Here is a 25,415-nt window from a genome sequence, read left to right as displayed (position 1 = left end):
CGCCACGTAGGGTAGCAGACATATATATTGATTCTCTTTTATGGGCAATGGACCTAATATATCTGGACTGTCCAGGAGAGGGCTGGACAGTGCAAAACACATTTTTGGGGGGGAAATTTGAGATTGGGAGTGTGTTGGGGTTACCCTGCAAATAGTAAACAAGGCTGTTTGAAGTCAGTGTGTAAGCTGCAGGCTGTCTGTGAGTGGCCCAGGTGGGAGCTACAGCAGTAAAGCATTGTCAGGCACCCCAAGTTGCAGGGCAAGGGCGATGCAGCCTCTCACTGGTCTGGATTGCACACTGGAATGTAATACACAAACAAACCAATGAAAACAATATTTCTATCAATAATAAAAATTTTACAGATAGGCGAAGAAGGAAAAATGCAGCTTGAGAACTTAATAGAATTTGCTTTAAGCTTTTTTTGTATATTTTTACATATGTTGACAATTTGGTTTAAAAGTTATATAGCTTTAACTTTTTGCATCTCAACACCTACTGTCATTACCTAAATACTGTCAGACACAATCCCTAAGTTCCCAGAAAATTTAAATTGATAAAATTAGAAAACAGTTCTTATAAACAAAGATTGGTATCATCTGTCAAAATTATAAAAATAAATCAAATTTTGCCAAGCCTAATTACAGTCAGATTTCTTTATTTGAATTAAGAAAAACCTTCCCTGACACATTTTTTAGAAGACATGGACCTATATCAGATGGAAAATATGATGTATAAGCCATTGGTAAATATTTGTTACAAGACTAGCTATAATTTAATCACTGAAACAGGTCATACAGATAAACCAGGCAAGAATGCACCTTGTGTAATGATGGTCAATTAAGATGTCTGGTACAAGTGACTCATTTCAGTATTACTGAGCACTCCTTCCATTTTAATTATTTTCTTAAGTTTTGTGACATGCATGGACTGAGAATGATTTAAAATAGACTCTTGCGTTTATTCACATCGGGTAATTTGCAGGGAAGCTCTTAAATGTTTAGCCTGCCCAGGTCAGTGTTAAATTGAATGGATTCTAATTAGATGAAAGCAAATTCCCTATGTTCAGTGTATTCTGGGCCACTTTTCAACAAAGCCTGCCAACCATGTCTAATTTTGTCAAATACAAGACATTAAAATATAAGCAGAATCCAAACTAATCTTCCTTCCTTCATCCAAATTAACTCATTTGGGCCAATGCTGAGGAGGAGCCTCACTCATCCATTGATATATTAAGTTTATCCAATTGTTGACAATGTACCTTGAACAGTTCTTCCATTACTCTAACCATCTACTCCTCCTTTGTGAGTTTCAGTTATGCTACCTATACATTCCAGCTCATTCTGTTCTCTCTCATTCAACTGCCTAGAAATAAACCCATAAATATAGTTAATTTCATACAATCTTTCTGAATCAAATAGGCAAGAGTGTTTTCCCTAAAAAATGGAAATTAAAAACTTTGATATCCCCTTATCTTCAGCACGTATGCATTTTATTATGGTCCATAACATTATCATCACTGATTATGTCTACTGAAGCTAGTGGCATTTTCATTAAAACCTGGGTGTCAATCTCTAAGAGTTCTTTTAGTAGTGTTGGAACCCTAAATAAACTTGGGGTTTCATTACAATGTAGAACTGCAATCCCCCAAACATGATATACAGGTATAAAGACATTAGACATACAAAGGCTTTCATATCTACTTTAAAAATAAATTCATAGTGATACTAATCTACAGTAACTCCTTGCTTAATGTTGTAGTTATGTTCCTGAAAAATGTGACTTTAAGCAAAATGATGTTAAGCAAATCCAATTTCCCCATAAGAATTAATGTAAATGGGAGGGGTTAGATTCCAGGGAAATTTTTTTCTCCAGACAAAACTATTATATATACACACACAGTATACATTTTAAACAATTGAATACTGTTCACAGCTATGATGACTGTGAAGCTTGGTTGAGGTGGTGAAGTTAGAGGGTGGAAGAGGGTGGGATATTTCCCGGGGAATGCCTTGCTGCTAAATGATGAACTACCACTGGGCTGAGCCCTCAAGGGTTAACATGTTGTTAACGTAGCCTCTCACACAAGGCAGCAAGAACATGAGGGAGGGGAGACAGCATAGCAGACAGAGACAGACACACACCTTGTGTGTGGGAGAGAGCGAGAGATGCATACTGCCCCTGTAAGTAAGCTGACCCACTCTTAAGTGCATAGTCTTTTTAATTGGATCAGGAAGTTGATACAGCAGCTGCTGCCCCAGGCTGTCTCTGTCTCTCTCCCTCTGTGTCCCCTCCCTGCTCTATATGGAGAAGGGGTAAGCAGGGTGCAGGAGCAGGGGGGAGAGGGACACCCTGACATTAGCTTCCCCCTCTTCACAGCAAGCAGGAGTCTCTGGGAGCAGCTCCAAGGCAGAGGGCAGGAGCAACACATGGCAGTGGAGGGAGGGACAGCTGAACTGCCAATTGATGGCCTGCTGGGCAGCTATAGCACAGGGAACTTAGGGGAGGAGGGAGCTGACAGGAGGATCTGGTGGGGGGCTGCTGGTCCACCGTGGTTCCCCCACCAGCTAGCTGCAACAGATGCTCTTCCTGCAAGCATTGGACAAAGCAGGCAGCTGCCAAACGATGTTAGAAGGATGCATTGCACAACTCTAAACGAGCATGTCCCCTAATTGATCAGCAACATAACAACGCTAACCGGGATGACTAAGTGAGAATTACTGGACTAATGATTCAGCTTCTGACCTATCTATGACCCTGCTCCTGCAAACATTCATGCAGGTGCAAAGGTGGGTAGTCCTATTGAATTTGACGTACTTGTTTTCACTGGGGTGAATTTCACCCTAACTGTATATGCCTGGGTCCTGCAGAGGGCTCACAATATCCTTTTTTGAGAGACAAGGTGGGTGAGGTAATATCCTCACCAATAAAATATATTACTTCACCCACCCTGTCTCTTTAATATCCTGGGACCAACACAGCTATAACAATACGGCAAAAAGTATTCTTGTTCATCACTTAATATGGCCTTGTACAGGGCCTCTGTACTAGGGCATGAAATTCCTCTCATGCAGAGGGCCAGCACAATATTTATGCACCACTTGAGTCATTTTCAGAACCTAAATGGTGCCTACATGTTGCCTCTGAGGCAGGAGAATTTCACTCATTCAGAACTTTCATTTTTCAATTTTCCATTTGTCACTACACTTAGTTTTTTCAGGTTTCAGAGTAGCAGCCGTGTTAGTCTGTATCCGCAAAAACAACAGGAGTACTTGTGGCACCTTAGAGACTAACAAATTTATTTCAGCATAAGCTCAAATAAATGCATCCGAAGAAGTGTGCTGTAGCCCATGAAAGCTTATGCTCAAATAAATTTGTTGGTCTCTACGGTGCCACAAGTACTCCTGTTCTTTTTAGTTTTTTCAGGTAGCTTTAGAGCTATTTAGGACAAGTGACGGTCTATAGTTAAGAGACCTTGATGGAAAACTTAAGAGGGGCTTAGAGGTTGCCATGCTTAGTAAAGATAAACTTTGATGGGTGGATGAAAATAATCAATACATCCGTAGAAAATGTCAGAAGGCTATGAACAGGCCATAAACACAACCTGCAGTCTTATGGGAAGCAGGTGAGCTGATTAGTTATTAGAATTGTACACATGGTTCATGTAAGTAAATTTCTTCCCTATCACATTTAAGATAGGTCTAAGAGAAGCAGCAACAAACTTGGGAGGGGAAAAAAACCCAGAATGTTGAGAGACATTAAGAAGAGAAGGCAAAGGAAAAATGTATTGGAATAAGGGACAGGAGAGAGGGAAAAGAGGAAAGGGTAAAAGAATGAAATGTAAGGGTTCCATCATTCAAGGTTCTGAACACCCTGGCCTTAATCCAGCCAAACCCATGAGCAATCCCAGTGTTTCTAGGTGTGGCTGGATTGAGGACAGAGTGCTCAACACCTTTCAGAATCAAACCCTAAGCACGCAGGTTCTCCTTTAAATATCTGTGCCCCAGCATGTAGGAATGGAAATCAAATGGAACAAGGACAGTAACACCACTTCTGTCTGTTTCAAACTTTTCAAATTTATTAAAGATCATTTAAAAATTTTTAAATTTAGACATGATTTTAAATACTACCAATGACGAGACCGGATGGAGGCAGCATTCTCCATACATTTTCTTCCTCGTTTCTCTTCATTTTTGCCTGTTTTTCCCCTGAATATTATAACTAACATTTTCTTCAGTTTCCTACTGATTTGGCTGTAATCCAAAGTACTGCAAGCAAATCTTACCTGCAACTTTCAAGCAATGAATCAAATTATTTCCCCTCACTATACGGAACGTCAATTGGCTGGAAGCTTGGACTAGTTCAAGCAAAATTAAGTCTAAAACCAAACCAAGCTATGGAGATGAAACTAACTCAGCACCCCCAGCCGTGGTCATTCTAGATCAGGGATGCGGACTGTTGGTGGGACAGCATGGGGAAACTCTCTGCCACTGCCTTGGCTGTATTTTTCTTGTGTATAAACAGAGGACTTCAGGCTACACAGCTATTAATCTGGCAATTTTCATTAGCAATACATTCACATTAAAAAAATAATTAGCCAAAACTCCTGGATATTTTTAGACAGTGCAAATACTTTCCTGGTAGGTTAGATAGACTATGTATTCAAGAAGCTTATAAGTTAAAATGTGTCCCTCTTCCCAAAGGAGTTAAAGTACATTCTACCAGGGCTAAGGCTATGACTTTTATGACACTCCTATAATAGAAGTTTGTAGAGCAGCAACATGGAATACAATCTGAACTTTTAGTAAGCACTATTTATTAGACTTAAAGTCTGGGTCAGATGCAAATTGGCAAAGGCAGTCCTGCAATCATTGCTTAGTTAGGACTCCATATCCCACCATTCTGGGTTAGAATTATTAATTTGTTAGTCTATCCCATGACTGGAAATATGCAGAGTACACTTGAAGAAAAAAATGAAGTTTATTTACTTGTAACTAGAGTTTGAGATGGACTCTGCATATTCACACTCCCTGCCTACCTTTCTCCACTTCCTCAGAGTCCTACTTAACAAAGAACCTGGGATTGCAGGGGAAGAAACTGAAGCAGCTGGAGCACCGCACCCTTTTTATACTCTTGCTGTGGAATGTTTGATGCTCTCAAAGGGGAGAGGTACGGAAGGTGAGTGATCTCACCAGTAGGCACTGCTAGCTCGATCTCCAGTGTGCAGGCTGCACCAACTGGAGTAGATATTAGGATGTAGGAGGTGTCTCAATGGCAAGAGAGAGTGACTTAGAAAAAATAAAAACTAAGACTATCTGAGGTACATAGGACTAAGTGCAGAAAGCTGGGCTAAAACACCACCCTGGGTTTGATATGAAGAGACAAACACCAACAAATGAAGAATTGTCCCCAGTATGACAGGCTGCCTCTAAGTTAATTTAGGGTACATGCATGGTATAGGGTCTTCTCAGTACTGAATGAGTTGCAGCATCTAGCTAACAGCGAGATTTATACATAAATCAGAACTTACTCATTTTTGTTGGTTTAAGCAAAATCCTTCACAATATTTAAACATCTCTGCTGACATTAATGTCCTTGTATCCAAGCCCTTTGGAGCTCTAGGTTAGAAGGCACTCTAGAAATGTAAACTATACCTAGCTTTAAATTCACTATATGACTAGGGTGTTCTATAAATATTGTGACAGACCCAGGCCAGTGGGGTAGAGGAGTCTGGTAGAGGGCAAATATACTGGTCACTGGATGAGTAGTTTTCTGTTCCCTGAGTGACCAGAGCAGGGGCTGCACTAGAGTAATCAGGAACCTGCTAGAACCAATTAAGGCAGACAGGCTGATTAGATCACCTGCAGCCAATCAAGGCAGGCTAATCAGGGCACCAGGGTTTTAAAAAGGAGCTCACTCCAGTCAGGTAAGGAGGAGCCAGAGGAGAGGAAGTGCGTGCGAGGAGCTGGGAGCAAGAGGCACCAGGAGTTGAGAGTGAGAGGGTATGCTGCTGGAGGACTAAGGAGTACAAGCATCATCAGACACCAGGAGGAAGGTCCTGTGGTGAGGATAAAGGTGGTGTTTGGAGGAGGCCATGGGGAAGTAGCCCAGGGAGTTGTTGCTGTCATGCAGCTGTTACAGGAGACAGCTGCAATCCACAGGGCCCTGGGCTGGAACCCAGAGTAGAGGGTGGGCCTGGGTTCCCCCCAAACCTCCCAACTCCTGATCAGACACAGGAGGAGCTGATCCAGTCTGTGGGGAAGAATCTGCCAATAAGCACAGGATCCACCAAGGTAGAGGAGGAGCTTTGTCACAATATATATTTCTGGTTTTCATCATAAATACCTACTGAGCCCCAGGAGCCCTTTTTCCCCCCCCCCCCTATGATAAATCTGTCTCATTTTACAATGTATCTAGGATTCTAGAGCAGAGACAGCATGTTTTCTGAAAATCTATACAAAGCCTCCAGGAATTATGTGAGTTTTCAAATCACTGCAATAATTTCACAGCTCTTTTTATAAACCCTTGTGGAAAGCAGGCACAAAGGGGAATGCAAAGATTGAGATGGGGCGGCCAAGTGCTAATGCTGATTATAAAGCAGCTTTTTTTATAGCAAACCATGTTACTACTCTTTCTTTGAACATTAATCCTGTGTACCATGTATGTGGCCTGTACTGTCCAAGTGTATTAGAATGTACAAGCTTTGAGCAGGGAAGAAGATCTTCCTCTGTTTGAACACCACTGAGCCCACCAATAGTAGTATATTAACAAAGGGACTAGTTAGTTATTCAATTAACCGATTACAGGACTGGATTATTTGGAGGAATGTAATTCCAAGAATATATTGGATTGTCAGGTCTACTTTTCAGATTACTGATTAATTTTAGATCTCCTCTCCATCATGCCTGTGAGATGCCTGGTGAAATGCTAGCTGTACTAGATATCACAGCCATCATCACAGAATCACTCATACCTTGAAAGGAATTACAGAAATCTGCTACTTCTGCCTTTGTTGGCTAATACGTGTGCTGCTACATACTGCACAGATTTCAGTTTCCAGATACTGCAGAAGTCTCATCTGGAGTTGAATGCGTGGATCATGCTGGCCAGGTCCTCATCCAAGAGGATAGGGTGTGTCTTCCTGGCTAGGTGAAGATGGTAGAAAGCATACCTTGCCACTAATGCAATATCAAGAACATCCCATCTAGAGATAACCAGGAGATGGTGAAATTTAGCCACAACTTTGTGCACAGGGCAGTACAACTTCCCTTAGGGTAGTTGAAATTTGCCTAGGAGTAGTTCTAAATTAATGAATTTCGAGAGTTTCTAAGTTGTTTAAAATGAGACATTCTGATTATGCATTTACAGCACAGCTTGGCATTGGTATCACTAAGAGTAAACTGCAGAGCTTTCAAAAGAAATGTTTAAGAGACTGATGTCACATTATCCACAGGTGGTGAGTCAGTTGCAAAAACTACAATTACATGTCAAAAATCAAATATTTTATCAGTTCATCTTTAGTACAACTAGGTATAAAACCAGGTCTGCCAATTCCTGTGTCTGTATTCTAAACCACCTGGCTACCCATGGCAAAATGTTACTGACTCCCAGACTTTTTAAATCTACAGAGTTATTTTAATAGTCTCTGCTAATCAGCTGCTGCTGCAGTACACTGGATAGAGGAATTTTCTGAGACTGACCAAATCCTACAATGTGGGTCATCAGTAGGCAAAATTTTCAGTTTCCAAAGTTGTACCTACTAGTTTTGCACATACATTCATTTACATATACAAATCAGGTCAAAATACATAGGCACAGGCACAAATACTGAGTTTTTCATTTGCATGCACAAAGTTCACAGGTGCTATTTCAAAGGAAGGGTCTCAAAATTTGAGACAACGTTCAAAGATACATTCTTAGTAGCTATTGTTACCACATCTTAATCTGCACCCTAGGCCCAATCCAGAGTGAACACAGAGCTACTGCAATATACCTTTAGTCAGTGGTGCAAGAATACTCACATATGCCTCAAATTGGCCTACCAGCTGAGTTACCAGGATAGCTATAGGAAGATTTTAATTAATGAGATGTGCGGTCAGGAAAAGTATACAGCAGGTTTGATTGGTATGTGAAGAAAGAGTGCTTCATGCTTCATTGAGCAAAGCCGATAACATTAGTACTGGCTATGAAGGCAATTTTTATCAAGAGCAATTTCCTCTCATTTTGTTTTCCTGGCACTCAGAAGCAGCATATGGAAAGATCCTTTGTATATCACAGAGCCAGTGCTTCATAATCTCCTGACCGAAAATATTTTTGGGGGTGGGGAGGAAAGATGACAGACTCCCAAATAATGGGATGGAAAACATATCTAAAGAGTTCATGAGAGTGGGGATGGAAATCATAAAAACACAACTCTGTCTTCCCAACCCAAATCTCTGTGGTGTGTGGGGAATTACGTGAGGCTTCTGGACAGGAAGAAATCCAGCTGTCAAACCAAAGGTGAAGTCTGGTGCAATTCTGTACCTCCTATTCCAGCCACTGAATGCTGAGACTGCTCTTGTCCCTGGGCTTTATACCTTCCCATCCAGGAGGCCTAACACAAGTATACAAGCTTTAAACTCCCAAAAATATACTGAGGAGATGGAAGTTTTGACCCAGTACAGATTACATTGTTTTCATCAATGAGGAGAAAAAATAAAATTTGCAATATTGATGTATGGGGAAAAGCAAGGACATTAACCCAAAGGGGAAAAAAGTTAGAGCTAGGATATTGGTTAGAGCTAGGTCTAAATCCTGAGTTCAAATCTCGGTTTGACTACCTCTGTAAAATCTATGCCTCTGATGCTCAGACTTGGCAGAGAGATGCTGAATTATTTTGCTGGCTCATCCTGACAGCATGACTAGGATCTTATTTGTTCCAATCCAGGAGAATAAAAGGCTGAAGTAGAAGGAATTAAGTGGGGACAGAGGGAACCTGCATGAAACAATTCTAGAAAAAGCCATGCTGGACTTTCTTAAATTAATATTCATTTTTTAACCGGATTAAAAACCCCAAAAGGTGGTAGATTTGGACCATTTTAGCATGCATGCAGAGCAGGATGAAACATCACCTCAAATTCAGGAAGGTTTGGGTTTGGAGCTAGTATTTTAAGTCCCCATGTTCAGAAGGGTTTGAATCTGGGAACTAACACATCTGGCGCATGTTCATTAGGTAGTAAATTCAGATTAGGGTCCTCAGTTTAGGTGTAGGGTTTTGTTTCAGACTTTTACTCTTCAGTAACGATGGTTGCTTTAACATTCCACAGAGTTCAAACACAAAGGATTCAGGCATTTTACAAGGTATGTCCTTTGTAGTGTAAAGAATGATATCCCCTCTTCTCATACAGAGAAATCTGAAAACTAGTATTTCAATAACCTGCCAGGCTTATTTCTCATCCTTTGTCCCCTCTAATTCTGCAGTCACTTTACTCTTCTGGGTCCTTTAAAGATCCAGCTACTGAAATAAGCAATCCCATCATTACATGTTGTATTTTAATTGTGGCGTGTATAACATCTGCACTACCAATCCAGCCAGGTGTATTAACTGCATTTTGCCTTTCATGCAGTACTGCAGGACTACTATGATTTGTTAAGAATCCTGTGGCACCTTATAGACTAACAGACGTTTTGCAGCATGAGCTTTCGTGGGTGAATACCCACTTCTTCGGATGCAAGAAGAATGACTTGCATCCGAAGAAGTGGGTATTCACCCACGAAAGCTCATGCTGCAAAACGTCTGTTAGTCTATAAGGTGCCACAGGATTCTTTGCTGCTTTTACAGAACCAGACTAACACGTCTACCCCTCTGATATATGATTTGTTAGGTTTTTTCAGGGCCTCCAGAACTATGGTAGCTAGAAAATCCATTTAATTATTTAAGGATTCCACAGTTGGTGGCATCACATTTTCCTGATCATCAATATTTCTACACTGCCTAAGCACCTTGCTGCTACTGAATTAGCCAAAACTTTTGCTGTAACAGAGATACAGCACTAGTATGATTAAAACTGTTCATTGTAAAGGAAGAGTAAACAAGTTCAGATAGAGATGTTTTTAACCTTCATAAAATTCCAATCAAATCCAAACTTATTTTCTAAGATGCAAAAAATTCAGTGCCCTCCCTTTCTCTGTCCTCTTCCTTACTGCATGTTGTTTTCATTTCCATGCACCTTTGCATTTCTGGAATCTGGCTAGGATCAGAACAGGAAGTGCTAATACCTTGAATGAGGCTTCTCTTTTAAATTGCAGTCCAACTAGTATTACCAAAAAAATCTCACGAGAAAAGCCTGTTTTGTAGAACCAAGGGATATATGACTAACTGCTAGGTGCTTATTTTTTGCTGAACCTTGCAACCTTTTGATTCACCAATCAGTATTAGTTGTCTAGAGCAGTAGTTCTCAGCTGTGGACAATGGCCCAAAGTTGTCCTTTCAGTTTGCAAAATTAAACTTTTTGAGAACCAAGCAGTGAGGGGACTGAGTTGCTGTGAAAGAAGAATGGTACATAGGAAGAGCTCTTACCAAATGGTCCCTTGAGTGAAAAAGTTGGGCAAACTATGATGTATGCCATGAATAACCTATGTCATTTACTGCTATTTTGTAGAACCTTGATCACAGATGAAAACCAACAGCACTAGGAAAGGAGAACTACTTACCCTTTTACTGATGTAGCTAAATCCACACAGGAATTTTGATTTTTTTTTAAAACGCCAATTCTTACTGATTAAATATTCCCACTGCAGGATTTGGCTTTAAGAAACGCTGCTTCATTGGTTTGTTACTCAATATTTTACTTATTTATACAATCCATGATAATTAAAGTAAACGGCTTTAACACAGAATATGGGCCAGATGCTGGTCCTCCGGAGTATTACTGTTGGATTTCAATGGGGCTAAGACTTGTCATTGTATATTGAGTAACTCAAAACAGGATGCAAGGCTGCTGTTAGATTATATATACACACTCAAAGGCCAATTGTCTCCACTACTTAAAGTGTGGTTCTCTCACAACTGCATGACTTATAAATTGGTACATATGGTTTTACAAGTGTGGAAAAAGGTGATATCAAGGCTGAAGCGTTCCATGTCATGTGGTGATTGCTCCACGCCTACACAAGTTAAGGAGCCATCTGATCAGCTCAAAAAGTTCCCAGCCTGACTACCAGGGCCGGCTCCAGAGCCCAGCGGGGCAAGCACCCGCCTGGGGCGGCCCTTTCCCGGGGGGGCGGCAGGCTGGGCCGGCGGACCTGCCGCAGTCATGCCTGCGGGAGGTCCACCGGAGCCCCGGGAGCAGCGGACCTCCCGCAGGCATGACTGCGGACGGTTCGCTGGTCCCGCGGCTCGGCTGGACCTCCCGCAGGCATGCCTGCGGCAGCTCAAGCGGAGCCCCCGGACCAGCGAACCGCCCGCAGCTGCGGGAGGTCCAGCCGACGCGCGACCAGCGGACCCTCCGCTGTCATGCCCGCGGGAGGTCCGCTGCTCCCGCGGCTGGGGGGCGCCTCCCGGGCATGACTGCTTGGGGCGGCCAAATTTGTAGAGCCGCTCCTGCTGACTACTGTTTGTTTTTATAAAATGTAGTACTGAAATACAGCATAAAATACTTTAACAGAGCCTTGCAAAATTCATACAGATTGGTTTTTTCTGTAATTGTTTTCCTATCCTCGTATGAAATGCAGTGGATGTGTGGTATGATTGAGTGAAGTAGTAATGAATACAATAGGATACTCTTACACATCAAAAACCATTTAGTGATATCATTCATGTTCAAACATTGCAAAACTGCATTAAAAATTAACCATATAACTAAATTCACCTTGGGGAAAATGATGCACTCCTGTATTGCTGAATCTATTGGAGAATAGTTGTCCATTTAGGATTTGGAAGAATGAGCTGGTCCAGGCTAGCAGCTTCCAGATGGTAGCAGTATTGCTATGAGGATAAGTAGATTTTTTTGAGAGTAGTGGTGAAGATGGAGGAACTAGATATAAGACTATATTTATATAGCTCCACTTCTTTAAAGCCCCCAGAATCCAGTTCACGTAGAAGCCAGCTGAAGTGTGCTACAACTCCAATGAGGGGAAAAAAGGTGATTGTATCTATTTTTACCTTATCAAGCTGTATCTTTTAAAAAAAATAATACAGATTTTGCATTTGATTACTTTTCTACACTCTTTTGCACATAATCACCCTTATATTTTTGCCAAATACACTTAGCTCTCATGGTATCACCAGAACCTCTCAATGGAATTTAATCCAATTACACTTGTTACCCTTAAAGATATTACAGTTTAGCTTTTGCAGCTAGATAACTTCACAATATGCCCTATAGCTAGCGTTGAGGTACCATGCTAAGGCTATTTAGTAACAAAGACAACTAAAATGCTTATAATGGTGACCATGGTACCTGTTAGTTCTCCATTTTAACAGTGCAGTTCGTTCTGCTGTACAATAACTTAAGCTGTGTCAGCACTGCCGTTCTATTTTTAAAGGCAACTCACACATAGGCAATTTAAGTGCAAACCTAGGTAATAACAAGTGAGACATTTCAAATTTGTAAACCACACTTTGTGCACACACAGCATACCTTTCCCCCTGAAAAGTTATAAACATCTTTTGAAACCCACCAGTCCATACAGCTGATTAGAAAATTAACCAACAATTTTGAGATGTCCAATCTTTGGGTCTCAGCTGAATACAGAGGTGGGGTTTTTGCTAAAAATTACAGTACATAATTACCAGAGACAGGAACAGATCCAAAGCAAATGTTGTGGTCTCTAGAGAGAGAATCTTTTTATTTTATGCATCTAGCCTTGAGTTTGCAGTAGAAATATTGCTATAGAAACTAGTTCTTCTCAGTATTAATAGGCAACAACTAAGCCAGGGGTAGGCAACCTATGGCACGTGTGCCAAAGGCGGCACGTGAGCTGATTTTCAGTGGCACTCACACTGCCCGGGTCCTGGCCAGTGGTCTGGGGGGCTCTGAATTTTAATTTAATTTTAAATGAAGCTGTTTAAACATTTTAAAAACTTTATTTACTTTATATACAATAGTTTAGTTATATATTATAGACTTTTAGAAAGAGCCCTTCTAAAAACATTAAAATGTATTACCGGCATGCAAAACCCTAACTTAGAGTGAATAAATGAAGACTCGGCACACCACTTCCAAAAGGTTGCCGACCCCTGAACTAAGCAATAAGATGACAGGCCCTTCATTTCTAGACCTGCATACTATCTGTCAGGGCTGACCATAAGCATTTTGGTGCCATAGGCAAGCATCAGTCTTATACACCCTGTAAACGGGCACAGACTCACCCCTGCGGCGCCTCCTGCTGGCCTCTCAGGGAATTAGCTCATCCAGCCTCCAGAACGCCCTCTGCAGGCGAGTCACACTGCCACTTGGCCCTCGTATCCCTCCCAGGACCCTGGTGCCCCTTTAACTGGGTGCTGCCCCCTGGCAGTACCCCCACAGTCTGGGTCTCCCCCTCTCAGGGGAACCTCCACCCACTATCCCCATTTCACCTCAGTCTCCATCTAGCCCCTGTTCACTGGGGCAGACTGCAGTAAAAGCCACTCATCACAGGCAAAGGGGTTTGGACCTGCTGCCTCTGGCTACCCATGGGCTGCCCCTGCAACCCAGTACCTAATAGGCCTTACCAGGCTTGCAGCCTGGGGATTTCCTAGGCTAGAGCTCCCCAGCTCCCTTGGCCTTTCCCCAGCCCTGCTCCACTCCAGATACCTGGTTAACTGCTCTGCAGCCAGGCCTCTCTCTTTCTCTGAATGCAGAGAGAGACTACCTGGTTGAGCGCCTGGCTCAAACCTTTATAGGGCCAGTTGGGCCCTGATTGCAGCGTGGCCCCAGCTGAGCCTGCTTCCTCCCAATCAGCCCAGGCATCTTGCCCTTCCACAGCCTTCCTCCAGGGCTGTTTTAAATCCCTCAGGGCAGGAGCGGGTAACCACCCCATCTACTAGGCATATGTTTTGCCTTTGATTGTCCATTTCATTTACAATTCCATAAAGCAATACTGCTTTTCATGTGCAACATCCCCCTTTGGGTTGGAGCTCTCCTCCCCAGCCCCTTACGCCTTTCCTCTTTCCATTGGATATCTTGGTGCCGTTTTTCCTCCTTTGTTTCCCACTCAGTTATTTACACAGCATACAATTTCTGTTTGTCTCACCCCTCTCTCTTCCCCCATATCGTATTCCTTTATCTCTTCCTCTTCGATCACAGATTCTTTCTTTCCTTTCCTCCAGATCCCTTCCCACTCTCATATCTGTATCGCTTAAGCAGACAGCAACACACATACTGCCTCCCAACACACACACAGCCCAGTAACGCTTGGAAGAGTCTTTCCCTCATCTCCACATGAGGCAACAAGAAGAGGTAGAATCTTTCCTCACTGGAGGGAGGAGGGATAGCTCAGTGGCTTGAGCATTGGCCTGCTAAACCCAGGGTTGTAAGCTCAATCCTTGAGGGGGCTACTTAGGGATCTGGGGCAAAAATCTGTCTGGGGATTGGTCCTGCTTTGAGCAGGGGGTTGGACTAGATGACCTTCTGAGGTCCCTTCCAACCCTGATATTCTATGATTCTAAGAGGTATTAAACTGGGTCTCCAGGCTGAGTGCCCTAATAGGGCCTCATGCTCTGCTTGATCTAGTCTCAGGACTGGTCAACACTGAAAAGTTACATTGGCAAAGCTACATTTCTCAGGAGGGTGAAAATCCAAACCCCTGAGAGACATAGTTAAGCTGACTTAACTCCTGGAGTAGACCCAGTGCTAGGTCAACAGAAAAATTCTTCCATCCATCTAGCTTCCGCCCCTTGGGGTGGTGCATTACCTTCAGCAATGGGAGAACCTGTGCCGCTGTAGCATTTTAAGTGCAGATAAAGCCTCAGTCCAGCCAGCTATTCAAACGAAACTATCTGTAGAGGGGAAGCACTGCACAGGAGGAAAGGAGAGGGCATTAGGCAGTTGTTTATATTTCTACCACTCAGTTGTACCACCTTTGGCAACAGTATGATCTGCTCAAAGGTAGATCCAGCCTGAGTTCAGACGATCTAAAACAGAGGCTCTCAACCTTTCCAGACTACTGTACCACTTTCAGGAGTCTGATTTGTCTTGCCTAACCCCAAGAGTCACCTCACTTAAACTACTTGCTTATAAAAATCAGACATAAAAATACAAAAATATCACAGCACATGATTACTGAAAAATTTCTTACTTTCTCAGTTACAATATAATTATAAAACTAATCAATTGGAATATAAATATTGTACTTCATTCCAATGTATAGTAACTAGAGCAGTATGAAGTCATTGTATGAAATTTTAGTTTGTACTGATTTAGCTAGTACTTTTTATGTAGCCTGTTGAGAAACAGTTGTCTAAAAGCAGGCGGCTAGATGCCATCTGATTGTTAATATTATGAGAAGTGCTGGGTCACAGCCTGGCTACACTACTGGACTGCCTTATAAATAGGGTTGCCAGCTTTCTATTTGCAGAATACTGAACGCCCTGCCCCCTGCCTGCCCCTTCTCCGAGGCCCCGCCTCTGCCCCTTCTCCAAGACCCCCCAGCAGGGGCGGCTCCAGGCCCCAGCACGCGAAGCACGTGCTTGGGGCGGCACGCCGCGGGGGGCACTCTGCTGGTCGCCGGGAGGGCGGCAGGCAGGGTGCCTTCGGCGGCATGCCTGCAGAGGGTTTGCTGGTCCCGCAGCTTTGGTGGAGCTGCGGGACCAGCGGACCCTCCGCAGGCACGCCGGCGGGAGGTCCATCGGAGCCGCGGGACTGGCGACCGGCAGAGCGCCCCCCGCGGCATGCCGCCGTGCTTGGGGCGGCAAAATGTCTAGAGCCGCCCCTTCCCCCCCCCCAGCACATTTGCTCTCCCCAACCCTTTCTCACTTGCTCATTTTCACCAAGTTGGGGCAGGGGGTTGGAGTGTGAGAGGGGGTGAGGGCTCTGTCGAGGGGTGTGGGCTCTGGAGGGGGGCCAGGGATGAAGGGTTTGGGGGGCAGGAGGGAACTCTGGGCTTGGGCCCAGAGGTTCAGAGTGCAGGAAAGAGCTCAGGGCTGGGGCAGGGGGTTGGGGAGTGGGAGGGAGTGTGGGCTCTGGAAGGGAGGTTTGGTGCAGGAGGGGCATAGGGCTGGGGCGTGGGAGGGGATGCGGGCTCTGCGGCAGGGTCAGAGATGAGGGGTTTGGGATGCAGGAGGGGGCTCTGGGCTGGGGGTTGGGGTTGAGGTGTAGGAGGGAGTACAGGCTCTGGATTGGGGGTGTGGGGTCCGGAGGGGGGCCAAAAATTAAGGCTTCAGGGTGCAGGAGGGGACTTGAGGCTGGGGCAGAGGTGTGTGGGGGGGGTGAGGGCTCTGTCTAGGAGTGGGGCCAGGGATGAGGCGTTTGGGGTGCAGGAGGATGCTCTGGGCTGGGGTAGGGGGTTGGGGCATGGGAGGGGTGCAGGCTATGGGTAGCACTTACCTCAGGCAGCTCCCAGGAAGCTGCCGGCATTCCCCTCTGTCTCCTAGGGGGAGACACGGCGAGGTGGTTCTGCACGCTGCAAGTTCTCCCTGCCTGTAAGTGCTGACCCTGCAGCTCCCAGTGGCTGTGGTTCCCAGTCAATGGGAGCTGTGGAGCCAGTGCTGGGGGGGTGGGGCAGTGTGCAGAGCCCCCATGGCCACCTTTAAGCCTAGGAGACAGAGGGAGATGCCAGCAGCTTTCTGGAAGCTGCGTGGAGGCGGGCAGGCACCCTGCCTGCCCTGCTGTGAGCAGCCAACCAGACTTTTAATGGCCTGGTCAGTGGTGCTGACTAGAGCTGCCAGGGTCCCTTTTCAATCAGGTGTTTCGGTCAAAAACCATACGCCTGGCAACTCTACTTATAGCAGATGGAATGGAGAATTATATGTCAGTAAATGACTTTTCAATCAGGCGTTTCGGTCAAAAACTGTACGCCTGGCAACTCTACTTATAGCAGATGGAATGGAGAATTATATGTCAGTAAATGAGTTAAACTTTTTGTGTAAAACAGGCCTAACTAAAGGTCTAATATCAAACCAGTTCAAGTTTGAGAGGTGTGTGTGTGTGTGGGGGGGGAACCAGACTGTAAACACAACAGTTTAAACCTGGTTCATGGGTTTAGCTTGTACCTATATATGCCAGGTATAAACTGATGTAATAGTATACACACACACACAAAGTTGCACTAGTTTAACATCACCATTTTAGTGCAATCTTTGTGTTTACACAAGCCCTTAGATATATGTATTTACAGGGCCATGCAGACATGGCTATAGCAATCCTGGCAACCAGTTACAAAGCTTCCATCTAGCATTCTGAAGTGTTTTCCTAATTAGGTATAATGAGTTGCTTGTTGCCATAGCCTGTACCATCCTAGGCCACAGCAGAATGAATTGTATATTTTTCTTTGCTCTTTCAATTCCCTCGGCAGGTCCTTTGTTTGGGTTATTTTTGCCTCACTATATAGTAACAGGCACGACATTTTGAGTAAATTGATGTGATCTAACCTTTACATCCCAGTTGAGTGTTTCAAAAGCTGACACCCCCATAGGCTTTGAAATTTAAAAAGGTACACAGGCACAGAGGTGGTTAAATATAGCTAAAAAGACAGACAAGCTGGCGTTTGAAATCTGGTAGCATTCAAGAAATCTGACTTTCCCACTTTCCACCACCTTCTTTTAGATGCTGACCACAACTTTTGTTGAACATTTACTGTTCTAGATATTAAAGAAGGTATTTTCATGTTTGATACACAAGCTTTTTATTTTGCAGAATTAACCTAGGTATTAATGGATAATTCAAGACATCTGTATCAACAATGGAGAGTGCTATAAAATGAAAGGCTGGTATCCTATTCCTTGAAATGCAAATGGGAAACCCACTTGTGTTCTTCAAGTTGTAAGCCATCTCAGAGAACATACCAAAAGCACTGAGATTTAGTTTACTGACCCAGATATATCAAAGTTTAATGCAACAATAGTGGTAGAATTGGCTAATATCTCTATACTACACAAAATTTGTTATTTAAAGTTCATAAGCCCAGTTTTCAAATATCGGTATCTAAAGTTAGACTTCTAAATCTATATTAAAGCATCTATTAAACCCATTTTGACACTGAAATGTTGATTTAAATTTCAAAATAAACACTTAGTGCCAAATTTTTCAAAAGCAGCTAGTGACTACAGGTGTTCAACTTAAGACACCTTAAAGGGGCCTGTTTTTCAGATAGTGGGTGCTCAGTACTTTTTGGGGGGGAAATCAGGCTTCTTTGAAGAGTCTCAAGCTGGGCACCCAAAATCACAACACCATTGTGAAAATCTTGGCCTGCAGTGGGGATCTGTATATGGATTTAGGCACCTAACTAGGCACCCAAGCTTGAGAACAGGACCCCATACCTCCATTTGTGTATAATCTATTAGAGAAGTATGTAAATAAGTGATAGTTACAATAATCTGTACAATGTAATTTGTTGTTCTTATAGTTTTAATACTGCATAACATCCAGGATGAACCATACCCTTACTAGCTTTGCAGTGTGTTGACTGAGGACTGGAAGTTAGTGAGCTCTCTCATTTAAACCTTATTTTTTCCCCCCAGACTCTCTAAAAGATATTCTAATTTTACATTCCATCCCACCAGTATGCACACACAAATACATGTACAATCTCTGCAGCAGCCTCAAAAGAGGACACTGCTCCACTAGCGCAAATGGGCCATAAGTCCAGGGGAAACAGTCACCAATAAATACCCCCTGCGTAAGGAGGTTCCATTTGGAACTGCACAAATAGCTGTGGGCTGTACCACTATCCAGCCCCTGGAATAGGGGGCATGTTTACTGTACTTAACTATATAATTAGAGTTAGAGTATATAGATCTACAATTACTGTTCCCCTGGAGCCATCATGAACATGAGATGTGTATTGCATCAGGCCAACCTAATTGACAAGAGTCTTCTCAAAATGAAATAGAACTACCCAAAGAAGTGAAGAATGAAAGATGAACTCCAGCCATGAGAGGCCTCACATTTATTTTCTTCCCATATAAGCAGGGGCGGCTCTAGGAATTTGGCCGCCCCAAGCACACTGGTCCCGTGGCTCCGGGGGACCTCTTGCAGACGTGCCTGCGGGAGGTCCACGGGAGCCGCGGCAGCAGCAGACCCTCCGCAGGCACGTCTGTGGGAGGTCCACCGGAGCTGTGGGACCAGCGGACCCTCCACGGACCTGCCGCAGGCATGACTACCTGTCCCGCGGCTCCGGTGGACCTCCCGCAGGCATGACTGCGGAAGGTCCGCCGGAGCCGCCTGCCGGCAAAATGCCACCCCAAGCGCGCGCTTGGCACGCTGGGGTCCAGAGCCAGCCCTGCATATAAGTAGCAGCTCTAAGGCCCTGATTTTGAAAGGTCCTAAGTATAAGAAATACACTGGTAAGAGAATTGTCTTTGCTTTCTGGTCCAAATCACCTGATGCAGATTAGGGCTACAAATGGTTAATACCTCTCTCACATGATAGTGACTAGAGTTACGCTGAGTGCCTTTAACTCACACCATTAAAGACAACTGAAGCTGCTTGTCACCTCACAGGACTGAGCCCAAAGGGAACAAATTATCTGGCTGGTGTAAAGTGGAGCAGCTCTGTTGAAGTCAATGGGGTTGTTCTGTTTACACCAGAAAATTATTTGGCCCTAAATAATTAAACAATTTGTATTAAAGGACCCAATTTTCAAAATCGGCCACTAAAATTGCATATACCTCCCCACTCCTCAAATTTTGAATATACAAAATATATATGTAATGAACACAAAATGGAACTTGTGTGCAAAGTGTGATGTTCTGAAGCATCTATAATCACAAGATTGTGTGTGTGAATAGCTGGTTTATTTTGCACACAAACAGTTGCATATCCAACTTGTAAAGAAATTTCAAAAGCCAGTGTGAAAAATTACTCTTCCAAAAACTGCATCTCCTCCTTAAAAGCATATACCATGCTATAGTGTCATAATCCACTGTTTATAGTTTCCCTGCAGACATTAACCAAACAAAATTCCATTTCCATTTCCACATCTGTCACCTCCCCAGAGGAATTTTACTATACAGATGGAATATGGATAGTAATTTAGAAGCCCTGTATTATTCCATTTAGAGTTAAGGTGTTCAATGAATTAAAGGAAAAGCAATAAACCTCTGAAAACTCAGAGTAGCAGATTGCTGCAGTAGTTTAACTGATGTTTACTTTTCCGATTTATACTGTGTGGATCAAATGATTAGATGAGATTGTGTTTTTCTGACATGGATAACATTTAGTTTTATCCATTTAGCACTGTTATTTCAACTGTTGCTGTCACTGAATATAGTGGTTTGGAATAAAAAGTTTGCAAATATAATAGGATTACTCACCATGGCAGGCACCCTTTCCCCCAATCCCTCTGCATGAACCATATTTACCAATGGAAATCAACAGGAGTTTATATTTGGCTGACAAGTACCTATAATCTTCCCCATTCCAGATGGGTTTGGATGCCAGCCCAAAAACCAAGCTGCTTCCAACCTGCTCCACTCTGATTACTAGAGAAGGCTATAAAATTAAGTTAATTTCAGATCTTAGATAATGAGGAAAATGAGTTCTGCTGCTGCAGTATCGGAAATGACAAGGACTCTTGCCACAGCGAGTTACCCCATTTTCTCTACCTCTCCTCTCTGTCAATGAGAGATGGCAGATGAATCAATGGCGGACGAACAAGTCACTTACTGTATGAAAAGAAAAAAAAATGAACCAGACAGTCTCTATCTACTTTCTTAACTATAAGGAGAAGAAATACAAAAAATGGTTCCTAAACATCTTCCAAGATGCCAAAGTAGCCTCATACACCTGGAAGAGCTTCACTAACCAACAATCAAATACAGAAGGTGATGTTCAAATAGATCATAAAGCCTGCTCCTGCAAGGTATTACATTTATCCTACAAGTGGTGAAGGCAATGGGAGTTTGAGGCATCAGCATCATGCATGAGGTACTTGGTCCTTATAGAATCAAGCCCACAATGAGCAACATTGTCTTTGAAGGTCATAAGCATCTCTTAGTAACAGCCTACACTGACAGATTGTGCGTAGAAATGTAGTGCCCTTCCAACGTGAGAATTATATAAGGAAAGTCTGTTAGGTTTTCAAAGCTTTCATTGATGATTTAATTATCTTGATATTATGTGGGAGCTAGTATGAATCTACTGACTAATTATCAAATTGAAGGATCTGTTTTTTAAATTTAAAGCTAGCATGAAAATTGAGAACTGCTTGTGACAGGAAAGTGTTGGTTCCTAGAAAGGGAAGCCCAGGTCAAGTCTTTCTTTTGACAGTGACCAACGTTTTTTATTCTTTAAATGAAGAATGGATCTTTGACTGATCCAAGTGCTTGCAGAGGTCAGTCAGAGTCATAGGAAGAAGGGAGGGCAACATTCTCGGGAATATTTTAATTCACACATCTTGAATGATTTTAAAGGGAAGTCTGATGTTGATGAAATCTGGTCAGTGTAATTTGATAGTCAGGTATAATTTGAGATGGATCATTGATCGACGCCGATCAGTTTACATTATGTGGCTACAACCCAAGAATCTCTGGGTCATGAGTGTCCACTCATCTCGGACTCACTGACAGTCTCATGTTGCAGTGTGCTACAGAAGACAGACATTATGGCCCTAGTTCAGCAGAACACTGAGCAAATTACTTAAACACATGCTTAAATCAGGGCCTGAGGCAGCAATTTTTCTACCTAGTTTCAAGTCACACCTTTCTTTCAGTCTTTGTCTGACAAGAGGGAGGAATTTTTTTTTTTTAGAAGTTTTAATGAAGAATAATTTTACAGGGTCATGGGTACGATAAAATCCAAGAGAAAAGAACTACTTATACACTCAACTTGCTTCCTCTCTGTAAAAGAATGCTGGGTATGAAACTATAAATCCAAACTGCGTGACCAGTATTTTAGGAGTATCAATTATTACACTAATGGCAAGATTCCATGTTTTCTAATTTTCTTATCCAGATTAAACAGAATAAAGCTGCTAATTGAGGTGACCTTAGTCCAAAAATCTTCTATGCAAAACAGTACAGCCTGGATTAACACAAGGACCCATTTTTTTGTAAACACTACTTGTATTTTTAAAAACTTTTTCCGGATAGCAGTCCACCTTGTATTAGCTGTGACATCTGAACGCATGAAATCTCACACATGCATCTCAGCAGATACCATATTAGACTCACTTCTCAACAGTGAGAATCAGCCAATCAGCTTAGGCGCCACAAGCCTGGGAGGCGGGAGAAGTGAAGCAGCAACGGCATGCTCAGGCAGGAGGTGGGGCAGAGGTGAGCTGGGGCAAGGAGTTCCCCTGCGTGCCGCCCCCCCCCCCCAACTTGCTGCAGGCGGCCCTCCCCCTGCTCCCCTGCCCCAGTTCCCTCTGCCTAAATGCCGGCGGCGACTGGGGTGGCTGAAGATCCAACCACCGCGGCTGCTGCCAAAGAAAATGCCACCCCCCAAATCCTAGCACCCTAGGTGACCGCCTAGGTCGCCTAAATGGTTGCACCGATCTTGGTAATAAGTACTTCAGAAATGACCTTTAGGAGGCTAATATCCAAGTATATACAGAGAGTAGAAAGAAGAGGTAAATTCTGCCCTCTTACACCCATGCAGTTGCACTGACACCTATGTTATTCTGTTGTAAGTAATGGAGGGAAGAATACAACCCCAAGAGTTTAGTATCTCAGAGACTATGCTATTTACTGAAATGTGCTACTCAGAAGGCTAGCATAAATTAATCTGCAATGACAGAAGTTCATGGCCCTATTGATACATGAATCTCAATGGCGTCATAAAGGTTAGCCAGCCAACTGATGATGGATCCTTAAGCAAAATAGAAGATGATATATAATTTTGCTTGCCGTGTGAAAAAATATTTTGTTGTGCATGCGGACAATTAACACTAGATGGCACATTAGTCCATGAAATGTGTATTAAAGCATAAGAGGTAATATCCTTTATTGGACCAACTTCTTTGGTGGAAGGGACAGGCTTTCAAGCTTCACCTGCTCTTCAGGTCCAATATTGCCTCACCTATCTTGTCTCTCTCATATCTTGACCAACATGGCTACAACAACACTGTAAACAACTATTAAAGCACATGCAGTGTTGTTGCAGCCATGCTGGTCCTAGGATGAGAGAGACACAAAGTGGACGAGGTACTTTCTTTTATTAGGACAACTTCTGTTGGTGAGAGACAAACTTCTGAGTTTACACAAACCTGAAGAAGAGCTCTGTTTAAGTTCAAAAGCCTCTCTCTTTCTCACCAACAGAAGTTGGTCCAATAAAAGATATATCTCGTCCACCTTGTCTTTTTATTAAAGGATAGGCAGAGATTGCTGTAGAACTCTACCCACTCTAATAGTTTACTATAGAACAAATACTATATTCTGCTCAGTTTTCCTGGTTACATTAATGAAACACTGGATGGCACTAAAATCAGTTTTGTAACCACAGGAGAGTTGTAAACCTGGCTATATTTTGCCATGACATTTCAATAAACAAATCTGCAATTATCTGATTTAATTATCAATGCACCCAATGTATTACAGTTTCTTTTAATGCACACAACATACAGCCCTCTGCCAAACCATAACTCTCAATTTGAGATTCAGAACAAACATCCACACAATGTTTTTCAAGACGGGGGGAAAAATAATCTCTCTCAAACTCATGATTTCATGTTCTTGAGTTTGTTGTTGATCTAGAGGTCTTCAGAACTAATTTTTACTATATGCATGTGACAGGTTGGATCACAGAAACCCCCTAGGGAGCTGCCACCTGATGTGCCAAGACTACCTCTGCTCCTGTTTTCCCTGCCAGCTCAGGACTCCAGCTGAGCTAGACACTCCCGTCTGCTCCAACAAAGACCCAGAGTCTGAATTACTTGCCCCAAAGCTGCAGGTTTACCTAAAAACAGCTCACAGAAGTGTGCTTGTCTTTAACACTCAGATGCTCAACTCCCAATGGGGTTTAAACCCAAATAAATCCATTTTACCCTGTACAAAGCTTATGCAGGGTAAACTCATAAATTGTTTGCCCTCTATAACTCTGATAGAGAGATATGCACAGTTGTTTGCTCCCCCAGGTATACATACTCTGAGTTAATTAATAAGTAAAAAGTGATTGTATTAAATACAGAAAGTAGGATTTAAGTGGTTCTAAGTAGTAACAGACAGAACAAAGTAAGTCACCAAGCAAAATAAAATAAAATGAGCAAATCTATGTCTAATCAAACTAAATACAGATAAGTTCCTCACCAGTTCCAGAATGCTCCCTTTTACAGACTAATCTCCTTTTAGCCTGGGTCCAGCAATCACTCACACCCCCTGTAAAAAAAAACAAAAAAAAAACAGGAGTACTTGTGGCACCTTAAAGACTAACAAATTTATTTTAGCATGAGCTTTCGTGAGCTAAAGCTCACTTCTTCGGATGTAGTTACTGTCCTTTGTTCTAGTTTCCTTCAAGTATCCTGGGGGGGTGGAGAGGCTCCTTCTTTAGCCAGCTGAAGACCAAATGGGGGGGGGGTCTCCCAGGGGTTTAAATAGACTTTCTCTCGTGGGTGGAGACCCCCTCCGCACCCTGTGTAGAATCCAGTCACAAAATGGAGATTCGGAATCACATGGGCAAGTCACATGTCCATGCATGACTCAGGACTTGCAGGTAGCAGCCATTACCCACATGCTACTTTGAACATCCTCAGGTAGACTTTTTATGTGGAATGGAGTCTTCCAAGCTCTTTTGTCTGTTAAGTGCTTCCTGATTGAGCACTTAACTTGCACATTCCTTTCCCAGGAAGTGACCAAATGTTCTAACTAAGGCTACTTAGAAATCAAGCAATTATACAGCCAATGTTCATAACTTTGAACACACAAATGGTGCCTGCATACAACTAGGATGAACATAACCAGTAGATCATAACCTTTACACAGATATATTACATGGCATATGTAGCAAAACCCTATTCCAGTTATATCACACATACATTTATGAGCACCCCCCATAAAGCCTTATGGGGTACACTGTCACAATGCATATTGAAAGGCTGATTCAGTCTTTCTAGCCAGTCTTCTCTCAGGGCATGTCTACATTTCCATTAAACACTTGCAGTGGGGGAGGGCCTTGAGGCAGAGGCTTTGGCATAGGCATAGGTATAGTATGACTTCTATTTTGGAGGGGCAGGGGCCAGAATGGCTCAAGCCACCTCTGCAGGCCGGGTTCAGGGAGTGAGTGCTACCTCCACCCCCGACTCACCTCAGCAGGCCAACCAGCCTGTCTGGGTTGGAGGGAGGGAATATCTAGGGGCTGTGTGCAGG

At 43.1% G+C, this 25,415-nt stretch overlaps 2 long non-coding RNA genes across 2 annotated transcripts in view; both read right to left on the bottom strand.

The window, feature by feature from the left end:
* LOC123349212 overlaps nucleotides 1-25,415 on the bottom strand; it is a 152,302-nt gene that overhangs the window by 31,662 nt on the left and 95,225 nt on the right. The gene's annotated exons all lie outside the window — the stretch shown is intronic.
* Nucleotides 7,011-24,419, bottom strand: LOC123349214. The gene is made up of 4 exons (XR_006573416.1): nucleotides 24,360-24,419; nucleotides 14,873-14,973; nucleotides 11,848-11,963; nucleotides 7,011-7,143 (listed from the first exon to the last, which is right to left on the bottom strand). It is a non-coding gene; the product is annotated as an uncharacterized LOC123349214 (long non-coding RNA).

Source organism: Mauremys mutica, chromosome 14 (assembly GCF_020497125.1).
Source record: "Mauremys mutica isolate MM-2020 ecotype Southern chromosome 14, ASM2049712v1, whole genome shotgun sequence".
NCBI lineage: Eukaryota > Metazoa > Chordata > Testudines > Geoemydidae > Mauremys > Mauremys mutica.
The sequence above is the reverse complement of the archived record's forward strand: the minus strand, read 5'-3'. Positions and strand labels throughout refer to the sequence as shown.